Source organism: Leopardus geoffroyi, chromosome D3 (assembly GCF_018350155.1).
Source record: "Leopardus geoffroyi isolate Oge1 chromosome D3, O.geoffroyi_Oge1_pat1.0, whole genome shotgun sequence".
NCBI lineage: Eukaryota > Metazoa > Chordata > Mammalia > Carnivora > Felidae > Leopardus > Leopardus geoffroyi.
The window spans coordinates 5,158,830-5,178,932 of record NC_059339.1 but is presented as its reverse complement, the minus strand read 5'-3'; the positions used below and the strand labels follow the sequence as shown (position 1 = coordinate 5,178,932).

Below are 20,103 nucleotides of genomic sequence, written 5' to 3'. Positions count from 1 at the left end.
CACCAAGGGTGGTGAGCCTCTGGCGTCATGGAGTGAGCGTGTCCGGCAGGGCCCGTGGTCAGCAAGGAAGGGAGAGGTGGTCTGACCGGACACCACGGTCGAGGCCTCTCCCGGCACACGGCGCCGAGCGTGGCCTCGGAGGGAAGATGCCACCACGAGGAGACGGGGGGGGGGGGGCGGCCCGTGGGCGGAGGAGAGCAAGGCTGCGTCCGGGTCCCGAGAAGGGAACGGACGGACCCGGGGCAACAGGGGGAGGTGGTTTGGAGAAGGTAGGGTACCGAGCCAAGCAGGGGAGGGGCCGCGGTGCAGAATGTGGGGCGCGGGTTGGGTCCCGAGAGCCACGAGGAAGCCGTGACAGTGTTGAGCCCAGCAGTGATGCCGGTGGACGTGCATTCAGAGGGTGGCGGGGCGGGGGGGGGGGCGGGCAGCGGGAAGGGCGCCCGGTGGCGAGACTTCTTCCCAGCTTCCTCTCGCCTCCGCTCTCCTCTCGCTACGGCCCCGGCACCGCTTGTGTGCAAGACACGAGAACCTTCCGGAACACACAGCTGGGACAGGCAGGATTCGTGTTGGCTCCGGCTTTGATGAGCTGTTGTTCTTGCTGTCCGAGCCACGGCTGCCTTTTACGTCCGTTCTAGAAGCCTGCCGTCGTGCCCCCAAGTCTTCGAGACGGCCGTAAGCAAGTAAGTAAAGGCCTGTTAAGATGATGCTGAAAATACATCACGAGCTGAGCACCGACTCCACTGGCACGGGTGGTCGTGTTGGAGCGCACCCTTGACCGTCACAGCGGTGAGCGGATGGCCTCATGATTTCATTAGACGACTTCCAGGGGAGAAACAGTTGTTAGTGGACTCACGTGCTGGAGAGGTTTCCAAACTTCTGTACGTTGGGATGCCTTCCTGTTCTTCCTGCGACTTCCTTCTTTCCTTGACCCCAACGGCTAAATCACAAGTCAGGGTGGGTTTGAGGAGAGTGAACAGGGGTGGTGGTCCAGCGGCACCACACGGCCTGGACCTGGGTTCCGTTTTCCGGGCTCTGACTTTATCATTCTCGCATTGCTGCTGACCATTTACCTGCTTGGCGCGGTCCCCTTCTTTGTGGTCTCCGCTTCCTTTCTCGAACTGTGACTCGGGATTTTGTTGGCTACAAGTAACAGAAACCCCACCCCAGACTGGCTCCAGCAGACAAAAAGCACGAGTTTGAAAATTGCAGTGCTAGGAGTAGCTTCAGGTGTGGCTGGATCCAGGGGCTCTGGCGTGGTCAGCGTTCCCTGTCTCCATGCGTCAGCTTCGCCTTCCCCTGTGTTGACTGCATTCTCGGATGGCTTCTCCCCTCACAGTGGCAGCCTGGATACTTACGGCTCCAGGATGGTGTCGTCTCAGCGCTGGGAGGGGAGAGAGATCTGCTCCCTGGTGCTTCCAACCTGAGTTCCCATGTTGAAGGTCATTGGACCATTTAGATCAGGAGGAGAGCATGTGCTGATTGGCCAGGCCTGGGTCACGTGATCCCTCCCAGGTGTGGAAGCAGCTCTCCTTGGTTGCTGGGGCGGGTTGGGTGGGGGGTCCGGGAGGAGCGCGTGGGTTTCTTTTCGGGAGTGGGGGGCAGCGACCAGCCCCTCTCTTTCTTCTCATCTGTTCACAGGTGCTGGCCCGTCCTCCTCCCTCCCTTGCTCCTCTCTAACACCCTCTGTCTCTCTGCTCCCCAGCCCCAGCCCAGCTACAAGCCGTGGCCTGGTGACTATTAGGGTGGATTTCCAGATTGAGAAAATCGGGGCGGGAGGGAAGCGCTCTGTTTTTCCGTGACACAAACTCTGGAAAGCAAAGCCTTGAAGTCCCACTTGGCTTTCAAAAGTCTGCGAGACTCCGGATGAACGTTTAGCTGCCCCCGCCCTCCACAGCTGCAGCCCCCCGTGCTGGGCCAGGACTGGCTGGACAGAAGGGCTCCTGTGGGGGGGGGGGGGGCTTGCTCCTCCCCCCCCCATCACCTCTCTCCTCCTTCCCCTCTCCTTCCCCCTTCACGCCTCACCCACTGCTCACCGCCAGTCCGTCAGAGCTGGGCTCACATCCTTTCTCCCTGGGACACCTGTTGTGCCAATCTGGACTGACTTGTTCCCATCTGTGGTGGATACATCCTACAGTGGCCCCCATAATTCCTGCTCTTAGCACCCATAGTTTTGCATTACCCCCTGCTTTGGATGGGGGTGGGACCTGTGGCCTGCTTCTGACCAACGGAAGATGGCAAAGGTGAAGAGATTTTGCAGATGCAGTTAAGGTCCCTAATCAGTTGACTTTGCATCGATCAAAAGGAAGACTATGCTGGTGGGCCTGACCTAATCAGGCGAGTCCTTCCCTGAAATCAAGCAGCAGAGACTCACGGCTTTGGAGAAGCAAGCTACCGTGACTTCTAGAGCCTCGAAGAAATGAGTTCTGCCATAAACCTGAAGAAGTTTGGCAGGGGATCCTTCCCGAGTCGGGCCTCCAGATGAGAACACAGCCTGACCTTCACCTTGATTGAGCCTGCGAGATCCTGAGCTGGGCACGAGCTAGGCCATGCGTAGCCTCCTGGCCCACAGAGGTAATACACAAGTGTTGTTGGAGCTACTGTGTTTGTGATAATTTATCATAGCTTATTATGCAGCAGTGGAAAGTGCATGGACAGTCACAGTCGTCCGGGCCTCAGCAAGTAGGATCACGCTCCACTTAGCCCCTTTCTGTGTTTGAGTCCTGCCTGCTTTGTCCTGCCCAGGTCCTTGAGGATTGGACTCTTCCTCCTTCACCTCTTTCCTGTCTCTCTACCCCTTGGTCCCCACTGTGGTCAAGGCTTCATTTCGGTTGGAGCTGACACTGTGACAGGAAGCCATCTCTTAACGGTGGCTTCAGGCTTAGCGGGACCCAGGGGCTGAGACCATATCCTCACGATTCAGTATCTCTCCTGGAATCTCTAAGGGCAGTGGAGTGTGGTGGTTAGGAGTGTGGACCCTGGAATTGGGTTGCCAGGTGAAATGAAGGATGTTCAGGGGACGCCTGGCTGGCTCAGTCAGTGGAGTGAGCGACTCTTGATCTTGTGGTCGAGAGTCTGAGCCACACGTTGGGTGTGGAGCCTACTTAAAAAAGTAAAACATGGGGCGCCTGGGTGGCGCAGTCGGTTAAGCGTCCGACTTCAGCCAGGGCACGATCTCGCGGTCCGTGAGTTCGAGCCCCGCGTCGGGCTCTGGGCTGATGGCTCAGAGCCTGGAGCCTGTTTCCGATTCTGGGTCTCCCTCTCTCTCTGCCCCTCCCCCGTTCATGCTCTGTCTCTCTCTGTCCCAAAAATAAATAAATGTTGAAAAAAAAATTAAAAAAAAAAAAAAAAAAAAAAAAGTAAAACAAAGGGGCGCCTGGGTGGCTCAGTCGGTTGAGCGTCTGACTCTGGCTCTCAACTCAGGTCTTGATCTTAGGGTCGTGAGTTCAAGTGCCTGCATTGGGCTCCGTGCCGGGCATGAAGGTTACTTCAAAAAATAAATACGTAAAAATAAAATATGTAAAAAAATATAGGATGTTCAGTTAAATTTGAATTTTTTCAGGCCGTGAATAGCTTTTTAGTGTAATAGATCCCAAATACTACCTGGGACATAATTACACCAAAAAAAAAAAAAAAGCGTTCCCTGTTTATCTGAAATTCAAACTTAGCTGTCCTGTAGTTTTGCTAAACCCGGCAACCCTGTTCTGAACCCAAGTACTTGGATCTGGAGTATGGTTGTCTGTGTGACCATAGAGAAGTTCCTTAACCTCTCTGAGCCTCATTTTCCTCACTGTAAAAGTGGCGGTTAAAAGACTGCATCTTAAAGGGTTGTGATGAGGGTGAAGTAATCCCATGGCCTAGGAATAGAGCCGGGCATTTGGTAGATGCTGAATAAACATTAGCTAGTTACCTTACAGTCCCTAGTCCTTCCTTCTGTGTAAGCTTCAGTCTCAGGTTTTTTTTTGTTTTTCCTTCCCCTAAGGCCTGGGGAGGAATCCCATTGACCTGGCAAAGGTCATGTACCCATCTCAGACCCAATCACTTTGTTTGACCAGGGGAACGGGAAGTTATGACTGGCCACAGCCAGGTCATGTGACCGCCCCTGCAGGTGGCCTGTGGGTCCACCCCCCTGCCAGCCCCTGCAGTGAGAGTGGGGGAGGGGGAGGTCCCTTCCAGGTGATTCAGGGAGCCTGCTGACGGCAGAGGGGGTCTGCAAGGACTGGTTCCCAAGGCCGCGGGCTCCTCGGCACCCTTTGGGGGCATCCGTGAAATGGCCGGATGGAGGGGAAGTGCTGTTGAACTTGGAGCCTAGGGTACCGCCTTCTCCCCACCTCACCGGCTCCACCTTGGGCTCCACCTTGGGCGATGGTGCCCGTGAAGGCCCCTGGAGGGAGCGGGGAGGGAGCATGGCCTGGATCTTGCCCACAAGAGTTCCCCAACAGAATTCCTGAAGAAAATTGGTTTTTCTGGTTCTGGACGTTCATGTGTAACGAACGCAAGTGAGCCTCGCACCTGCAGACCGCAAATGCAGACTTGGGTTTTGAGGATCAGCCACATTTAACCCGAGACGGGCTCACCTTTTGAGGGGCAGCAGCTCCATCTGGGGTAACCCTCTCTCAAAATTGTGGGCTTGTGGCAGCTAGCATTTCCTCTGGGAGGAGCAGTGCCTCGCGGTGGTGGCGGCTGAAGGAAACCAGCAGGACAGTTTTTGACAGGCGTTCTGGTGGGGAGGGGTGTGTCTGTGTCCCCTCTCCTTGAACCTGGGGGGGCCGGTGACTGGTTCGGTCTACAGAGTAGGACAGGTGGTGCCCGTGGCTTCATAGGCTTGGCCGGGAAAGCTCTGGAGCTCGGCCTTGTCCCTTTGGGGTTGCCCGCTCGGGGGGAGCCCCTGACCACGTGAGAAGTCTGGGCATGTAGGCAAAGAAGATGAAAGCAGGATGTCAAAGAGATGCTTGCATTCCTGTGTTCAGCGCAGCGTTATTCACAACTACCGAGGTACGGAAGGCACCTCCGTGCCCATCAGTACGTGCGTGGATGAAGGTGTTTTATATCTGTGTCTGTGTTTCTGCCTACGTCCGTACCCCTATCGTTGTACCTCTGAAATGTACCCACTGTTACGTGTGAATTGTGCCAGAAACAAAAAAAAAAAAAGCCTGGCTTCCTTCGAGGTCACCAGGCTGGAGCAGCCACATGGGGGCGCTCTGGTCCAAAGTTCCCGTGGAGCCCAGCCTTCCAGCCATCCCTGCCGAGGTCCCCGGCACATGAGTGGGGCCATCTCTGACCCTCCAGACCAGCCGTCTGCCAGCTGAATATCATTGAGCGACCTCAGCTGACGCTACGTGGAACAGAAGAATTACCCAGTTGGGCTCTGCCTGAATTTCTAACTGTGGAATCCATGAAATATAATAAAATTATTTTCGTCTGTGCTGCTAAGTTTGGGTTAGTTATGTAGCAATAGTCTTCAGAACGCGGCTCCTTTAAAGTAGGGCCGAGCTGGTGGCATAATACTAGAAGAAGGTCGGGTGCAGCCTGGGGAAACGTGGGGACAGCAGGAGCCTGCTCTGTGTCCAGGCGACAGCCATTATTGGGATGCACAGGCATAAGAGGCTGTGAATCTGAAGCAGACGCTCCAGGTTCAAGTCCGGCCTCGGCCAGCTGGGTCACAATGGGTGTGGGTTTCTCAACCACGCGGCCTCAGCTCTCCCGTCTGTAAAATGGGGTTTCTGCGAACTGCAAATTTGACAATAAGGAAGAGCTGTCTCCAGCCAATGGCCAGGGGTTCGACTCTAGCCTGCGAGCGTGTCTGTCTAGACTCTACTTGCTTATTATTTGGATCCAGTATAGACACTGGGAGATTTCACAAGCTTTTCTTGCAATCACGTGGTCATAACAGCTGGCATAGTGTGACCGCCTGGCACAGGCTGGACACCATTCCGCGGCTTTGCACGTGCGATTCCTCTGACCTCTGTCTCATCGTCATCCTCCCCGGGGCTCTGCCAGAAGTGATCCAGCGAGCAAGGGGGGGGCCGCCCAAGCGGGAGCCACGGCGGGAGAGAGGACCATGAGAAGACGTTCCCTCCGGCCCCTGCCCGGATTTAGGCACAGCCCTGGGGGGAGGGGGGGGACCCCACACGTGACTGACGTCGATGTCGTGTCCCCAGGAGAGGGGGGTTCGCGGGAGACCTTCCTCTGGGTCACGGAAGAATGAAGTCGGTTTCTGCCAAGCCGAGCGTGTGTGGGCTGAGCCTGAACAGAAGCTGCCGGTTGAGCGAGCCCTCCCGGAGCGCCCAGGCCGGTGGCGACGCCTGAGCGAGCAACTCGTTGGATCCTCCCAGGTCCGCACGGAGAAGATGCCGGAGAAGATGCCGAAACGGTCCCTGTTTTCACAGAAGGGAGACCGAGGTGTAGACTTGCCTGGGGCCACGCGTTAGCATGCGGGACGCACGTGGCATTAGGCCCCAGGCAGTCTGGCTGCCGTGCTGCCTCTGTGTCCCCCCCGCCATGGCCCCCTTCCCGGGAGAGCCGGACCGGTGTCCTCTGTGGCCCAGACGGCGGGGCCCCGTGCAGAAAGGAAGCCCGGGGCGGCCCGGCGCGTGGCTCTCTGCCTGCAGTCCGTGCTTAAGCGCCGCCGGTGGGGACCAGAGACAGAAAAGCCGTCTGCGGGAGGGAGCTGACGGCTGTGCTCTCCCACCCAGCCTGGGCTGCAGGAGCTGATCCGCGTCACACAGCCTCGGGCTGGCCGCGGTCCCCGCGGTTTCGGTGATGACTGCCAGGTCCCCTCTGGGCACTGACTGCTGGGCTAGGTGCCACTTGCTGAAGGCGGCAAGCTCGTTTGTGTCCGCGGGGGCTGTCCTGGGAGCTGGGGCTCGTGGCTCCCACTGGGGGGCCTGCCGGACCGTCCTTCTACCGTGGGCAGGCTCAGGACCACAGGCCGCAGGGGCTGGCGCCAGTCGTCCGGGCCCGAGGCTGGCCGGAGCTAATAACAGCCAACATGGCCGTGGCACTCGCAGCGTGCCGGACATCGTGCTGAGGCTCGTCCTGACGACAAGCCTAGGACAGACACACCATCGTTATCCCCATTTCGCAGATGGAGACTGAGGCGCCAGGTTCAAGGAACTGGCCACGAGGGGGCACAGATGCGTGGGTTCCGGATGCCGGCCTTGACCTGCCGAACCTGTCAGGCGTCGCTCCCAGAAGGACGGAGACGATCCCCCTTTTGATAAGCCTCATTGTGTGGTCCCGTTTTGGGGTGGTTCTTGAATGTCTAGGTTGATTAAGAAAAAAAATGACGCCCCAGTGAAAAAGATCAGTTGCCGTGTATGGTTTCCAAGTCACTTGGATGCTGTCAAAAACCCTCTCATATGTTGGAGCCTCTAATTAGATTTGGAGGGGAATGAATTCAAGTGTCATGAAATTTTAAAAGAAAGTGTTCCATGAATGGTATTTCCCATTATTCCAGCTTGATTGAAATTGTGGGTTTTTAAGACGATGCTATTTATACTCTTAAGACAATGGAGCTTTCAAAAGGATTCGATTCCTAGGTCTTCGTATGTGATTTCTAGGGAAGTGGAAATTTTCAAATTTTCATAATGAATGTGTTTTTGTGGTTTCCCTTCTTTTCTTTCTTTTTCTTTTTTTTTTTTTTCCCTTTGGTTTTGTTTTTTTAAATAACTGGAGACGGCAGTGTCTCTCTCCCCCCGATGGGAACCTCAGGGTTCTTGCCAAAGTGTGTATCACATAATTGCTTTCGTGTTCAGACCCGGCAAGAGCACGTTGTAAATGGCTGAGACACAGATGTGACAATTCTATTAGGCCTGGGTTCTTGCATGGTTGACCTTGCAAATTGAATTCGGGGAGGTCAGCCCTACCTCCTGGCTGCTAGATTTCACGTCCACAGTTTGGGGAGAGGCCTGGCAGGTGCAGGCTGAGATGTCCACAGTTTGGGGAAAGGCCAGGCGGCCACTCTGACCCTTCCCATCCCACATCCCCCGCCTCACGTCCTGGGGTCTTCCTCTGCTCCCCAAACAGAAGGCGGTAGCCGGTGATCGATGGGCTCGTGCCTGCCGTGGCATCATCAGCCACTCCGTCAAAGTGACAGTGTCATTTTTAATATTGCCTCTTCAGACCTGAGGTTTATTTTGAAGTTGGGAGTCAGCCAGCCTTTCCAGAGAGAGAACCACAAGAAGTTTAGGGCACAGTCCCTGACCCTGGATGCTGGGGAGCTTTTACACAATACCCATGCCCATAAAGATGCCTTCGGGGTGCAAGAAGTGTTCCATATTTTGATCCATGGGGTGGTTGCTTGAGCTTATATATGTGTCCCAAAAGTTGAGCTTCGGTGAGGATGTGGGGAAATCAAGCCTTTTGCGTTGCTGGTGGAGATATGACATGTGTGGCCGCCGTCGAAATAGTTTGGCAGGTCCTCAAAAAGGTAAGTGCAGGGGCGCCTGGGAGGTTCATCAGTTGAGCGTCTGACTTCAGCTCAGGCCATGAACCTAAGGCTCGTGAGTTCGAGCCCCGTGTCGGGCTCTGCGCTGACAGCTTGGAGCCTGGAGCCTGCTTTGGATTCTGTGTCTCCCTCTCTCTCTGCCCCTTCCCCGCTCATGCTCTGTCTCTCTCTGTCTCTCAAAAATAAATGAACATTAAGAAAAAAAAAAAAGGTAACTGTAGGTCTCCTGTGTGACCCGGTGAGTCCAGTCCTAGCTATATTTTCCAAAAGACTTGAAATCGGGAACTTACACAGCCATTTGCACACGTGTTCAGAGTAGCACCACTCAGAGCAGCCGCAAGGGGGCAACAGCCCGCGTGGCCATCGGCAGATGCCGGGAAGAACAGGTTGTGGTCCGTCCACACACTGGAGTCCGATTCAGCCATAAGAGGAAGTGAAACTGACCCACACTACAGCGTGGACACACGTTGAAAACACGCTAAGTGAGAGAGGCCAGACGTCGTAGGATGCCACTCGCATGAGACGCAAATTCAGAGGGACAAAGTAGAACAGAGCTCACTGGGGGCTGGAGGAGAGGGCAGGGGGAGTGAGTGTTAACATGAGATTCTGTTGGGGAGGACGAGAAGTTCTGCAGGCGGATGGTGGCGATGGCCGCGTACGGGGTTAAGGTGGAAAACTCTGCGTTACGTGTGTTTTCCCACAGCAAGATATAACTGAGAAGATCTGGATGCTGGAGGGGCGTCTGGGGGGCTCAGTCAGTTAAGCATCTGGCTTCGGCTCAGGTCACCGTCTCGCTGTTAGTGAGTTTGAGTCTCACGTTGGGCTCCCTGCTCTCTCAGCACAGAGCCCGCTTTGGATCCTCTGCCCCCCTGTCTCTCTCAAAATAAATACATAAATAAAACTTAAAAAAAAATACTGGTTCCCAGGTCCTACTCCTAGAGATTCTGCTTTTCATGGTCTGCAGAAAACGCATTGATGTTTTTATTTTTGTAGAGAGCACGAGCAGGGGAGAGGGGCCGAGGGAGAGAGAGAGAGAATCCCAAGCAGGCTCGAGGCCGAGCGTGGACCCCGATGGGGGGCTCGATCCCATGACCCTGGGACCTGAGCCAAAACCAGGACACTCAACTGACTGAGCTACCCAGGCGCCCGCAGGCATTGATGTTTTAAGGAAGACTTGCCTGAAAAATTAGGATCTGGAAAAAGGGCAGAACCCAGGCGTAGAAAGCCCTCAAGAAAAAGGACGGAGCGATCCAGGTTGAGGCTGCGCCGTCTGGAAAGGCCAGTAGGTCACTGCTGTAGGGCCCGCCCCCCGAGCCCCCGCCCCCCCCCCGCCGAGCCCCCGCCCCCCCCCCCCGCCGAGCCCCCTGCCCCCTCCCCCCCCAGCCCCCCCCTCCCCCCGCCCCCTCTCACCGGGCGGCTGTCCCGTCAGTCAGCGGGGCAGGTCCTGGGTGGTTATGATGGACAGAGCCTCCGCCCTCCAGCTTGCGGCGGGCCTGCGGAGTGAAATAAACACCGACAGGTGGGCTTGACTGTTCCCGCAGCCGAAAAGTCTGCCCTGGCCGATAGAGGGGCCCCCTGTCGGACTTGAACTTGAACGAGGGTTGGGCCTCCCACAGGCGAGGAGGGGAGGCCTTTCGAGGGCCGGAAGCTGACAAACCTGGGGCCTGGGACTGTGTGCGCACGATGGGGACAGGCAGAGCCTAGTAGGGGAGGAAGGGGAGGAGGCCTCCGAGGGGGAGGGACAGAGTGGCGAGGACCTCAGTGCTTGGTGAAAGGTCGTTGGGTGGAGGGATTAATATTTGCCAGATGAAGTGATCTTTTTCTTCATTTATTTCACTCTTTCCTTGACCCTTTCCTGCCCCCCCCCCTCCCCCCGGCAGCTGGGGTCTGTGTGAACCAGAACGGTGAACGAAGAATGAGAGAGACAGAAAGGGAAAGGGAGCTTGGGGGGCGGGGGCAGAGAGAAGAGTTATTTTATAACTTTTACTTAAAATGTTTTTATTATTTAAATTTTTTATAGCTTTTACTTTTTTAATTTTTATAGCTTTTACTTTTTATGTTTTTTTAAAATCTTTTTTTATTTATTAAAAAAATTTTTTTTTAATGTTTATTTATTTTTTCAACGTTTATTTATTTTTGGGACAGAGAGAGACAGAGCATGAACGGGCGAGGGGCAGAGAGAGAGGGAGACACAGAATCGGAAACAGGCTCCAGGCTCTGAGCCATCAGCCCAGAGCCTGACGCGGGGTTCGAACTCACGGACCGCGAGATTGTGACCTGGCTGAAGTCGGACGCTTAACCGACTGCGCCACCCAGGTGCCCCAACGTTTATTTATTTTTGAGACAGAGAGAGACAGAGCATGAACGGGGAAGGGTCAGAGAGAGGGAGACGCAGAATCTGAAACAGGCTCCAGGCTCTGAGCTGTCAGCACAGAGCCTGACGCGGGGCTCGAACCCACGGACCGCGAGATCATGACCTGAGCCAAAGTCGGCCGCTTAACCGACTGAGCCACCCAGACGCCCCAAATCTTTTTTTATTTTTGAGAGACAGACAGACACAGAGTGTGAGCAGGGGACGGGCAGAGAGAGGGAGACAGAATCCAAAGCAGGCTCCAGGCTCTGAGCTGTCAGCACAGAGCCCGACGCGGGGCTCGAACTCACGGACTGCGAGATCATGACCTGAGCAGTCGGACGCCCAACCGACTGAGCCATCCAGGCACCCCTATAGCTTTTACTTTTTGAAGTCTAGAGCTGGGTGTACAGGAAGACAGACAAAAAATAGGGAAAAAAAGCATGATGAGGAGCAGGGTTTCCCTCCCCCACCCCCAGCAGACCAGAAGATTCTCTGGACTGGAGGAGAAGCCGAGAGAGAAGACATTGCTGGGTATGGGGTGAGGGGAGCCTGGCTCCCCGGGTGACTCCTCTGGCAGCAAAGTCCCCAGATTCCTTATTGGTTCTAAGAGCAGAGGGGCTCTGGTTTCCTGAGGGATGGCCTGGGTGGGTAGCGAGCGGTAGGAGAGCTGGGATGCTTCGGCAGCAAGGAACAGAATGCCCAGAGAGTAGGGATTTAACGAGCACAGGCATTTAACGATCTCCTGTAACCTCCTAAGCCGGGATCACTATGAGGCTCTCTGGGCACCGTCTTTGCGAGTTACTTGGCCTTCTCCTCGCGGTCACAAGGTGGCTGCCATGGCATCGGCATCACGTCCTCACACATCTGTGTCAATGGCAGGATGCGGGGCTGTGGGGTGGCCAGTGCAGCAAGAAGAATGTTCGTGGCCCTCCCTGTGGGAATGTTTTCCCCAGAAAGTTCCCCAGCAGTCTTCCCCTCTAATTCATCGGCCAGGGCCGTTTCTCAGGGCCACCCCTAGCTACGAAGGAGGCTGGGAAGCAGGTGCTGCAGTCCTTCTTTTCTCCCCTCGTTTTTGCTTTGACATAATTTCACTAGAAGAAAAGTCGCGAGCATTGCACACAAAAAAATACCCATATCTTTGACTCACATTCTCCAAATGTTAACATTTGCTTTATTCTCTTTTTTCTCTCCCCTCACATGGGCACGCACGCACGCACACACACACACACACACACGTGTATTTCTTCTGAATTGCGTGAGTCAGTTGCAGACATAATGTCCCTTTATCCCTAAATACTCCATTGTGTGTTTCTGAAAAACAAAGGCATTCTCTTACGTAACCACGGCGCAATGATCAACATCGGGGAATTAACATAGAAACAATGCTACGATCCAATCTGTCGACCTTTTTGCAGATTTCACCCGTTGTCCCCGTAATGTCCTTCACGGCAGAACAAAACCCCGTATCACACCTTACACGCAGTTGTCATGCCTCCGGAGCCTCTGTTAATCGCACGCACTGCCCGAAACTTCCTTTGCCTTCTGTGACGCTCGTCTTTTGAAGAGGCCAGGCCAGCCGCTTTGCAGCGGGGCCCCTTGGATGGAGCTGCCTGGCGTGATTCGGTCGGGAGCTTGCAGCAGGACCACATGGAGGTGATGCTGGACGCTTCTTGCCGCGTCGTATCTGGGGCCGCGTGCTGTGGACTGGTCCCATTTCTGGCAGCGTTAGCTTTGGCCCAGTGTGAGGCCGGGTCTGCCAGGGGGCCCCGCTATGAACTTGCTCTTGTAGCCGTAGGCTTTCCACCTCGAGAGTGGGAATGGGTGTGGGGGTGGCCAGCGCATGAGATGACCACGGTCTTGCACGTCTGACTTTGTGAACTGCTCCCCCCCCCCCCCCCCCGCAGTCATTGCGCATCTTGAGTTGACGGGGAGGAAGGAGGTCCTCAGGAGACGCAGAGTTGCGTTCTCTCCTCTTAGCTACACTTCTAAGGACCTACTGTGTGGCAGTCTCCTGGGCAAGACCCCATGGGAGGGAGGGAGCTAATATTTCTTGCACACCTACTGTGGGCCACACTTTGGGTGAGGCGCTCACATCCACTCTCGTTGAAATTAGCATCTCAGCTCTAAGGGCTGGTACTGAGTAGTGATGGGGGGGGGGGGCGGGGACTTGATTCATTTCGAGAACCAGAGAAACCATTCACAGCTTCCCCGATTTCTCAATCTGCCTCACCTCACTTGAGTATGGTTTTTTTTTTTAAAAACATCTGAACTATTTTCCATATCAAGTGCTTCAAGGACCTAATTATGAACTTCATTATAATTGTTCATTAGTTATATTTTGTTCAATTACTTTAACAAGATGCCAAATGGAACACAAAGCCAGCAATTAGCATTATATAATTGTAACGAGGCACTCAAATTGGGTTATAGAGCGTTGTTTTTGCCTGTGTGTTTTCTCCCCAGGGGAAGACAGACTGACGGAAGGTGATGGCTGGCCGTCTGTCTGCTCATCAACTTCGTCCAAGCTGTCAGGGGTGGGAGCAGCCTTTTCTTTTGTACAAAGGTCAAGTTTGGAAAAACGGCTACGTATAGGGACGGTGCTCAAAATGTTCCAGAGAACGTTCTATCATATTATGTTATCGATGATGATTATATCATCGATGACGAGCTTTATATGACATTACGTGGCAGTCACTGTTTTAGGCACGTCTATATTCAAGAATTCGTTGAATCTTCCTGTCAGGTGCCTGAGGGTGAGTGCTGTCATTTCCCCATTACACAGATGGTGAAATCGAGGCACAGGGTCTGGGCCACTTGCCCGAGGTCACACAGCCGGGAAGTGCCTCCAGCTCCAGGGTCTGTAGTCTTGACTACGACTTTCTATTGGTAATTGAGTCTCAGAAAAAATCGTATACTTGGAAAAATGTTGATCACCCACTTTCTCCGATAGGAGACCATCAGCGAGAAAAAAAGCGACACTGAATTTTAGCCGCGTAATTGTTAATGTCTGAATGTATTTTAGAGGTAGGAATATGAATGCAGCCTTCTACCGTGTGTCCTAGAACGAGTCGCACGCTGTCTCCCGTAGCTGCCCTCGACCCAGCGGCTGTGGCTGAGGGGATGGACCGGGCTGTGTCTGCAGGCTCTGTCCCCTGCTCACTTTGATGTGTGAAAGTTTCCACAGGATTCCATTAACTAAAATATTCACTTATCAAACTTAAAGGAGCTGGCTTGAGCAAGAACTTTAGATTCTTTGGAGAGCAAGTGAAAACACCCAACCCATCTGGCTTTAGAAAAGGGAAGATCTGGGGAGCCTGGGCGGCTCAGTCGGCTAAGCGGTCAAGTATCCGACTCATGGTTTCGGATCAGGTGGGTCAGGATCTCATGGTTCCTGAGATCGAGCCCTGCGTTGGGCTCTGTGCTGGCAGTGCAGAGCCTGCTTGGGATTCTCTCTGTCCCTGCCCCTCCTCTGCTCATGCACTCTCCAAACAAACAAACAAACAAACAAACAAACAAACAAACACAAACAAGGGATGCTCTGTTGGCTAATGCCACCAAGAAGTCTGGGTATGGATTTCAAGCATGGCTGTATCCAGGACCTCAGACCAGGTCCTGGGTGCATCTCCTCTGTCCCACCAAGGGTGCTGCCGCCCTCTGTGTCCAGTCACCGTCAGGCCACTGTCCTTGCCAGGTAGCAAGAGGCCACCGATGTTCCGTGTGCCCTGCCCTGGGGCCACTGTTGTGTCTCCCTGCGAGGAGACCTTCCGTGGCAAGCGACAGGTCAGTGGGCAGCCTGTGGGGTCTCCCTGTGCCTCTGAGCTGCACCCCGCCAGGGACCGGGACTTGGACCAGGATGGGGCAGCAGAGGGGAGGGTGGTCGGGGTGTGGCACCTCTGCTCAGCACCTGTGCAGGTGTCTTGTGTGGTCATGTCCACATGGGGGGCTCGAAGCCCCCGCCCAGCTCCGCCTCTCCCCCCGTACCTTCCGCAGGGGCCCCCCAGTCAATCTCTTGCTTTCCATCAAGTCATGTGGAAACGCCTGATTTCGTGTCAGCGCCTGATTCCCGGGTCGCCCAACATGCATCCTTGTTATCTGGGAAGCTGGTCTTCGCAGGGCCTTTCCCAAGAATTCCAGCAAAGTCCGTGGGCCTGACTCCCAGGGCTTGATATTGCGGGAGCCCTCCCTGTGGAGGATTGGCCAGGCTCGGGTCATGTGGCCCCTTGTGGGTCTGCAGCTTGACTCCAGGAGAGACTGTAGCTCCCCAGAGGAAAGCCTGGGCCCTCTGCGGGGAAAGGAAGGGGAAACGCTTCTGGTCAGGCTCAGATAGCAGACCTGCCTGGGAAGGCCGTGAGTTCAGAGGGCCTGGCCCTTAGCCAGCTTGTCCCGTGGGACTCCGTGTCCACATCTGGGAAATGGGCATATGGCGTGCGGATCTCATTCTGTCTCTGTCGCTCCGCCTTTGTGTCTTTCTCTCTCTTCCTCTTACCTGGTGTCCGCTCACAGCTCTCCTAACAGCGTCCGTCTGGGCTCCGTGCTGTTAGCAAGAGCCTTGTCCAGATGGCCGGACGGGTTTAAGTGGATGGCTCGGTGTGCTAATGACACAGAGCTAATTCTTAATAATGATGAAAGGCAGTAAAACCTGCGTCTGGGTCAGATCGAGATCCCTGGTCAGACCGTACTGCCTGCTGCGGTCCTGGCCGCGGTCACCAGGACGGGTGCGATCATTCCGGAACAGGGGTTTAGCCGCGGCCTTGGTCCCCTCCCGGTAAGGCCTCAGACTTCAGAAAGCCAGGGTTATCTGAATCCAGGACTGGCGAGTTGCGAAGACCAGACCCCCTGGATCTTAGGGATCAAGCCACAAGGGAGCTAGCTTATTGTCAGCACAGTGGCCGGAGGGCTCGGGTCACAGACGCAGCGGTGCCTCGGACGGAGCTGTGTCCACCAGGACACCCGGACGTGCACAAAGAGACCGAGTCGTGGCCTCAGGCCGAAAAGGGCTTTACGGAAACGATACCGGGGGTGATGACGGTGCTGTTGAGAAGTGGCCAAAAAAGATGCTCCCCGAACGGGTAGATCGAGGACGTCCAGACGGAGAAGCAGGCGCAGAATTAGCCTGCTGAGGCTGCCGGCCCCTGAATCCCTGGACGGCGGACACGGCTCCGTCCCCGGGGTCGCGTCTCCCTGTCTCTCTGCCGTCAGGTGGGCCCAGGTGCCCAGCACTGTCACGCCCTTGTCATGGGTGGCGGGGAGGGGAGGCGGGGGATTGAGCCCGCGGGCTTGGGAGCCAGACCGCATGGCCTTGACTCCCGGCTCGGCCGGGCAGTGTCTGTGCGACCTGGGGCAACACGTGTGCCCCAGTTTGCTCACTTGCATTAAAACAACTGTGTCCACCCCTGCAGGGCTGTGTAAATGACAGCATATGTGAAACATGTTGAAGGAGCTCAAGCATTCCGAGTTTTAGCTCTCGCCATTCTTCGTTTATTTACTTAAAAAAAGTTCTTTAATGTTTATTTTTGGGAGAGACAGAGACAGAGTGTGAGCAGAGAAGCAGAGAGAGAGGGAGACACAGAATCCGAAGCAGCCTCCAGGCTCCGAGCCGTCAGCACAGAGCCCGACGCGGGGCTCGAACCCACGAACCGGGAGATCATGACCTGAGCCGAAGTCGGACGCTCAACCGACTGAGCCGCCCGGGCACCCCTCACCGTTCTTATTTTAAACTGATCACGGGGCACCTGGCTGGCTCTGTTGGCGGAATGCGTGACTTGATCTCCGGGTTGTGAGTTCGAGCCCCACGTTGGGTGTAGAGATTGCTTAGATTAATAAAACTTAAAAAATAAAATAAAACGATCAATTAGCATTTATTGGTGTGAGGCAGCTGCTGTTTTTCGTGAGGACGCACCCAGCGGGGAATCCCCCCCATGCGCACAGGGGACTCACAGGACAGGCGTCTACCGCGATAATTCACGTTCCTCTTTCTACTCAAATTTCCTTTTGACTGGAGCCCCGATTCCTCTGTGGTGTCCCGAAATCTTGTTCAGTCCTGGGATGCACCCGCCTGTTCGCCAGGACCACTTCTTAGAAATGAAACCTGGGGGTGCCCGGGTGGCTCAGTCGTTTAAGCGTCCGACTTCGGCTCGGGTCATGATCTCACGGTTCGTGGGTTCGAGCCCTGCGTTGGGGGCTCTGTGCTGACAGCTCAGAGCCTGGAGCCTGCTTTAGATTCTGGGTCTTCCTTTCTCTCTACCCCTCCCCAGCTTGCGCTCTCTCTCTCTCTCTCTCTCTCTCTCTCTCTCAAAAATAAATAAAACGTTGAAAAACATTAAAAAAAAAGAAAAGAAACCTGAGTGTCTGTATACAGTGTGTGTGTTCTTCCATTTGGCTGCAGTCTGCACCACTCCCTGCTGCCCCACACCTGCCCTATCTCACTCCTTTACGCGACTTAGCTTGGCCCCCGTGGACATCTGTGTTTATGATCCCAGCACCATAGAGCCGGGGGTTTAGGAAGACAAAACATGAAAAGTTCACACTTTTGCATCTCTTTTCCTGGAAGTCACGTTCCGCCCTGAAATTGTAGACCCAGGGACTATGGTCTGTTAGCTGGGGCACAGAGGGTAAGACAAGTACGCAGAACCATCCAGCCCCCTGTGGATACAGGGGCCTCTCCTGGGCCCCAAATGCGGGGCGTGGGGTTGGCTTCGTGGGCCCCGCGCGGTCATGGCCGCTGTTGTCTCTGCCGCTGGTTTCTTGTCTCTGCCCCTCTCGGGGCCGCTGACTTTTTCCTCGTCCTTGCAGCGAATGCCTTGGGCTGTCTCTCCTTTGCTGTGAACTGAGGTGCTAAGCTGTACTCCGGCAGGCTTCCCATCTATGTGATTCCCAGGGGCCCTGGGACGATTTGTCCCTGTCAAAGACCCCTGCAGACCAAGGCACGTCCCGCTGCTCTGTATGGCAGACGGGCTCACACCGTCTGCGGTGGTTGAGAGCTGCTGCTGGCTTTCCGCGCTGGGGTCCCGCTCGTTTCTGAGCCTGGGCCACCGGATCCTGGGTTGGTACGTGAATCCCAACGGTTTTCTCTTAATCTAAAGCCATAGAATAGAGGTTTGTAATGATGGCTGGGGTTCTTTGGTTTGTTTTGTGCTTGTGGTGGTTGTTGTAGGGATCCTGTTTTATATCATGGGTTCTTGTCTTTCCGTGTGTCGGACTGGGAGTCTGGAAGTCCGCTTTTAGTCCTGAGTTCCAGCTGTCGCCACAAAGCCGTGTGAGGCTCGGCAGGCCCCTTGACCTCTCTCTGAGTCTCAGAGTTCTCATCTGACAAGTGGGGAAACTGAAGTCTGCCCATCCAGTTGAGTCGATGAGATGAGGTCGCGGCCATGAACTTGCTTTGACAAGAGACAAAACTTTGTTCGGTTCTGTTGAGCTACCTGAAACCATACCTATTGGTAAGAAATGGTTTTTGCTTGCAAGTAACAGGAAACTTCACTCTTGTGGCTTAAGAAGGATTTACTTTAAAAAAAAAAAGAATGTATATATATATACACACACATATATATACACACACACACATATATGTATATATATACACATACACACACATATATATGTATACACACACACACACACACACACACACACACACACACACCACAATGTGTATTCCAGAAGTGGTCATCTTTGGGTGATGATAAAGCTGCTCAAGGAAGGGCCAAAAGTCTCTGTGATTCTCCCGGTCTTCTCTCCACAGTCACAAGATGGCTGCCGTAACTCCAGCAATCACAGCACTGGTTAAGGCCAGAAGAAGGGCTGGGGCCCGATTAGGCTCCCCTGTTCCCTTTCTGGTAGGCAGAGGCACTCCCAGACCATTTCCAGACCATTCATCTCACTGGACAGAAGTAGGTCTTCCAAGGAGGCCTGGGAAAGTAAGCGTTCAACCTTCCCGTCTGTAGGCGGTGAGGCGGCAAGGCAGAAGAAAGCTGGTAGTGAGCGTTGGGTTAGGCCGGGCACAAACAGAGATTGTTCTGCAACGAGGGTTGCAGAGCAACCCCCGAAACCTCCAGGGAGGTTTTGATCTGCGCCCCTGTGACTGCTGCCCCCTGTTTAGCTGAGCCCTTTCCTGGGGCCCAGTTCCATTTGAATAGCTCACATTTACTTTGGAGGTGGAATTATATTAAAAATCAGATGCTTGTCATTATGCAAATGGATGTCTCGCTATAGCTTAGGATTTTCATTTTTCTATGAATTATTCCTTCTTCGCTGCTTTCCACCCTCCTCCCCCCCCCCCCCCCCCATCTCTGGGAAGAAATAAAAACAACCTCTGACTGATCAGAGGAATTTTCCAATCATTCAGTCAGTGGATATTTATTGAACGTCTCTTATGTACCGGGAGCTGTTTTCGGTTCTGGGAAATGGCAGCGAAAGGCACGGCGTCTGCAGTATTGGAGCTTACATTCCGGTGGGGGAGACCGGCGACACGTAAATTAATAAGGGAGATAATTTTTGAGAGTGGTACCCGCGAAGAAGACAATGAAACATGGCGGGCAAATAGACGTGCAGGTGGGGAGGGCTTCTTGGGGGGGGTGGCTGGCAGAGGGCTCTGAGGAGGCGATCCTGCGGGAGAAACTGGATACATGAGAAGCCAGGCGTGTGATGAAGGAAGTAGCAGGTGCAAAGGCCCTGAGGTGGGAACAAGCATGGTGTGTTGGCGGAAGAGGAGGGCCAGAGGCTTCCGCACGAGGAGAGAGGAAGAGAGCGGCGGGAGACGAGGGCGGAGGGGTGGGCCAATCCCACAGGGCTTTGGAGCGGCCACGTGGCTAAGGCTTCTGCCTGGTGGGGGCTGGTTTGTGGCACGGGCCCCACTGGCTGGAAGCGTCGCCCGCGGTCCGGGTCCCAGGGCCCCCCACCTTTCAGGGATCAGCATTGCCGCCATCCGACATCATCTGGTTTGTTTCCTTGCTCGCCGTCTATTTCCCTAATTTGAATATAAGCCCCATTTGGGGAGGGACCTTATCTGTCTTGTCCATGGCCGTGTCTCCAGCACATAGTAGGTAGGTCCTCAAAAACATTTCATGAGTGTTCCTTGGTCTCCTGTTGCCGCATTACAAATTACCCCAGACTTAGGGCTCAAATGACTTCCTCACTCACAGCTCTGCAGGTCAGGAACCAGACACAACATGCCTGGGGGCCCGTCGGGACCTCGGACCCTCTTCCAAGCTTAAGCGGTGGTGGTGAAGTTCAGTTCCAGCGGCGGTAGGCCTGAGATCCCCCGTCCTGGCTGACCGGTACCTGGGAGCAGCTCGTGGCGGTTAGAGAC

General features: G+C 54.7%; 1 long non-coding RNA gene across 1 annotated transcript; it reads left to right on the top strand.

The window, feature by feature from the left end:
- Positions 1–536: 536 nt before the first annotated feature.
- LOC123588313 lies at positions 537–13,472 on the top strand. Its single transcript, XR_006707804.1, has 2 exons — positions 537–2,571; positions 12,215–13,472. It is a non-coding gene; the product is annotated as an uncharacterized LOC123588313 (long non-coding RNA).
- The last annotated feature ends 6,631 nt before the right edge of the window (positions 13,473–20,103 follow it).